This window comes from Triticum dicoccoides, chromosome 2A, assembly GCF_002162155.2.
Source record: "Triticum dicoccoides isolate Atlit2015 ecotype Zavitan chromosome 2A, WEW_v2.0, whole genome shotgun sequence".
Taxonomy (NCBI): Eukaryota; Viridiplantae; Streptophyta; class Magnoliopsida; order Poales; family Poaceae; genus Triticum; species Triticum dicoccoides.
Window position 1 is genome coordinate 759,885,747 of NC_041382.1, and position 4,820 is coordinate 759,890,566.

Consider the following 4,820-nt stretch of genomic DNA (forward strand, 5'->3'; position numbering starts at 1 on the left):
ATAGAGAAATGCAACGCGGGGGGTTCTAGGCCCGACTCTTTTATTCACCAAGCTTGGCTGCTTGTTCAAAGCTTGTTGGGCGATGTTGGCGACGAGACCAAGATGTGGGAGGTGATCCAAGGCGTGTGGGTGGAGATGCTCTGCTTTTCTGCCGGCCGGTCCAGAGGATACTTGCACGCTGAGGCTCTGGGAACAGGTGTGGAGTACCTCTCGTATGTCTGGGTCCTGTTGACATTCTACGGGATGGAGACATTTCCGGATAAGCTTGAAAGGAGGGAGGGTCTGCCAGCTGCCAGCGAAGGAAGACAAGATGCTGCTGCTGCTACGGCATTTGGGTCTGAAAGTGAAGGCAGCGCGCATGTCGTCATTCAGGTTTGAGCTCGAGGATATTCTGCTTAGTCTTCCTTGATTGATTATTTACCTTGTCTGCTAAGAGGACCATGTCTGTTGTACTCTCGGTGCCATTATATGTTTGCACTCCTTCTGTCTTTTCTTTCTCACTGTTCGATGTAAGACATGTACGTCCCGTTTGTTGTGCCAACTGCCAACCCATCTAAGGCAAGTGAAATCTATGTCTTCGTTTCGTTAGCCTGTCATTCATGTCTGATGTATCCAGGTTTTACTGTCTGCGCTCAGCTAATCATAGTTTTCTTTCTTCATGTCATCCAACGTTCTACTATGTTTTTATGTACCCAAACTCCTAACCATCGGGGTTTCTCGGAGCTCTTTATGAAATGAGAATCGTTTGCGCGACAGGCTAAAGCAAGGAAAGCTTCAGTGTCACTCTCTCGTGAGCTTGGGCTTGGGCTCTCGCGCGCAGCCTCGAGGGAGTTATAACTTCGAAGTCTAATGGCCGGATGCTAATTGCGATTAACAATAAACTGCCTACCTCTGAACAGTAGCTTGTGATTCTTGGTGTCCTGCTTTTATCGACTGCAAAATGGCAAAGTTGGGCGTCGATGCTTGTTGATCAGGAACCATCGGAGCATATGACAGCCTGTGCGTGATGCTAAGCAACAGATATTTTCCTTGCCGGATTCCTTAACGAATGATGTCCTCGTAAAGATGTTTGTTTCTTTAGTTGTGTGCGTGTGTGAGATTGTAACCGATAGGCAGGTTGTTAGATGGATTTGATCTCTATCTTTTGTATAGTCTTGGACTAGGGGTCAAGCCAACAACAACCTGCCGATGATGTACTTGTGCTCTATATAAACACGTACGTGTCTCTGCCTAAGGTGCATACGCTTCCACCAATTATTTCATGGTAATCAGAGCCTGCCTCGCTCACATCCATGGCGACGTCTTCAAGCTCCACCTCCTTCCACTCGTCACCATTTGCACACAGCGTCACCGAGAAGCTCACGAGAGGGAACGAGGCGCTATGGCGCGCAACCATGCTCTCGGCGATCAGGGGGGGCGCAAATGTAGAACTACCTCGACATCGACCAGGTGGTGCCCCCTGTGAACGTTGAAGCCACCTCCGACGATGGCAAGACCAAGTCGAAGGCGCCCAACCCGGAGTTCTCCGCGTGGTACGTGAAACATCAACAGGTGTTCTCCTACCTGCTGTCCTCCCTACCGCGCGAGATGGCCATCAAAGTGGCAACCTGCCACACCGCGGCCAAGCTCTGGAACACGGTGCAGGGGATATGCTGGCCTCACACACTCGCGCCCGCACCGTCAACATCAGAATTGCGCTGGCGAACCTTCAGAAGGGCAACTCCAACATTACTGAATATGTTGGTAAGATTAGATCTTTATGTGATGAACTTATTGCTTCAGGAAAGAAAGTAGATGAGGAGGATGCTGTGTCTCACATCCTTGCCGGGATCGACAAGGAGTTTGATCCCGTGGTCTCTGCCATGTGCTCCCGGGTCGAGCCGGTGATCGTCCCCGAGCTGTACCCGCAGCTCTTGAGCTTCGAGACACGCATGAACCTGCGCGGCGGGTCCTCCCAGTCCTCTGCAAACGCGGCATCCCGCGAACGCTTCAACAAGCAGAACAACGGCAACGGCGGCGGCGGTGGTGACCGCGGACGAAACTTCCCCAAGCAAGGCGGTGGCGGCGGTGGTGACCGCGACCGTGGCAACTTCATCAAGCAGCCAAATCGCGACAACATGGGGGGCAACAACGGCGGCAGCGACGGGAACTACAACAACAATCCCGCTGCCAAGATTACTTGCCAGATCTGCGGCAAGCTCGGGCATCCAGCATGGTAGTGCTGGAAGCGCTACGACTCCTCCTATCAGGGGGGGGGGGGGAGAGCGCTCGGCGAACGTGGCGGCTCCCCAGTACGGCCTGGACACGAACTGGTATATGGACAGCGGAGCCACTGACCATATCACCGGTGATATGTCTCCAACGTATCTATAATATTTGATTGCTCCATGCTATATTATCTACTGTTTTGGACTATATTGGGCTTTATTTTTCCACTTTTATATTATTTTTGGGAATAACCTATTAACCGGAGGCCCAGCCCAGAATTGTTGTTTTTTTTGCCTATTTCAGTGTTTCAGAGAAATAGAATATCAAACGGAGTCCAAACGGAATAAAATCTTCGGGAACGTGATTATTTCACCGAACGTGATCCAGGAGACTTGGACCCTACTCCAGGGAGTCAAAGAGGAGGTCACGAGGGTGGGAGGTGTGCCCCCCTGCCTCGTGGGCCCCTTGGTGCTCCACCGACGTACTTCTTCCTCATATATATACACACGTACCCCCAAACGATCAGAACAGGAGCCAAAAACCTAATTCCACCGCCGCAACTTTCTGTATCCACGAGATCTCATCTTGGGGCCTGTTCCGGAGCTCCGCCGGAAGAGGGCCGTCATCACGGAGGGCTTCTACATCATCCTAGCCCCTCCGATGAAGTGTGAGTAGTTTACCTCAGACCTTCGGGTCCATAGTTAGTAGCTAGATGGCTTCTTCTCTCTCTTTGAATCTCAATAGAAAGTTCTCCCCCTCTCTTGTGGAGATCTATTTGATGTAATCTTCTTTTTGCGGTGTGTTTGTTGAGACCGATGAATTGTGGGTTTATGATCAAGTCTATTTATGAATAATATTTGAATCTTCTCTGAATTATTTTATGTATGATTGGTTATCTTTGCAAGTCTCTTTGAATTATCCGTTTGGTTTGGCCAACTAGATTGGTAGTTCTTGCCATGGGAGAAGTGCTTAGATTTGGGTTCGATCTTGCGGTGTCCTTACCCAGTGACAGAAGAGGCAGCAAAGCACATATTGTATCGTTGCCATCGAGGATACCAAGATGGGGTTTATTTCATATTGCATGAATTTATCTCTCTACATCATGTCATCTTGCTTAAGGCGTTACTCTGTTTTTAACTTAATACTCTAGATGCATGCTGGATAGCGGTCGATGAGTGGAGTAATAGTAGTAGATGCAGAATCGTTTCGGTCTACTTGTCACGGACGTGATGCCTATATACATGATCATGCCTAGATATTCTCATAACTATGCTCAATTCTGTCAATTGCTCAACAGTAATTTGTTCACCCACCGTAGAATACTTATGCTCTTGAGAGAAGCCACTAGTGAAACATATGGCCCCCGGGTCTATTCTCATCATATCAATCTCCATCACTTTAATCTTGCTTTGCCTTTTACTTTGCTTTTACTTTTTACTTTGCATCTTTATACCAAAAATACCAAAAATATTATATCTATCAGATCTCACTCTCGTAAGTGACCGTGAAGGGATTGACAACCCCTAATCGCGTTGGTTGCGAGTAGCTATCGTTTTGTGCAGGTACGAGGGACTTGAGCGTGGCCTCCTACTGGATTGATACCTTGGTTCTCAAAAACTGAGGGAAATACTTACGCTACTCTGCTGCATCATCCCTTCCTCTTCGGGGAAAACCAACGCAAGCTCAAGACGTAGCAAGAAAGATTTCTAGCGCCGTTGTCGGGGAGTCTACGCAAAAAGTCAAGATACCAAGTACCCATCACAATCCCTATCTCTCACATTATATTATTTGCCATTTGCCTCTCGCTTTCCTCTCCCCCACTTCACCCTTGCCGTTTTATTCGCCCTCTCTCTCTCTATCCTCCCTCTCTATTTGCCTCTTTTTGCCCGCTTGCTTTTTGTTTGCTCGTGTGTTAGATTGCTTGTTTGTCGCGATGGCTCAAGATACTACCAAACTGTGTGACTTCACCAATACCAATAATAATGGTTTCCTTAGCACTCCAATTGCTCCTCTTACCGATGCTGAATCTTGTGAAATTAATACTGCTTTGTTGAATCTTGTTATGAAAGATCAATTCGCCGGCCTTCCTAGTGAAGATGCCGCTACTCATCTGAATAGCTTCGTTGATTTATGTGATATGCAAAAAAAGATGTCAATAATGATGTCGTTAAATTGAAGCTATTTCTTTTTTCGCTTAGAGATCGTGCTAAAGCTTGGTTTTCGTCTTTGCCTAAAAATAGTATTGATTCATGGAACAAGTGCAAAGATGCTTTTATCTCTAAGTATTTTCCTCCCGCTAAGATCATCTCTCTTAGAAACGATATTATGAACTTTAAACAACTTGATCATGAACATGTTGCACAAGCTTGGGAGAGAATAAAATTAATGATACGTAATTGCCCTACTCATGGTTTGAATTTGTGGATGATCATACAAAATTTTTATGCCGGATTGAATTTTGCTTCTAGAAATCTTTTAGATTCGGCCGCGGGAGGCACTTTTATGGAAATCACTTTAGGAGATGCTACTAAACTTCTAGATAATATTATGGTTAATTATTCTCAATGGCATACTGAAAGATCTTCTAATAAAAAAGTGCATGCGATAGAAGA

At 46.8% G+C, this 4,820-nt stretch overlaps 1 pseudogene; it reads left to right on the plus strand.

Annotated features, from left to right (window-relative positions):
- The first annotated feature begins 1,787 nt into the window (after positions 1–1,787).
- On the plus strand, positions 1,788–1,926 carry LOC119359964 (annotated as a pseudogene).
- The last annotated feature ends 2,894 nt before the right edge of the window (positions 1,927–4,820 follow it).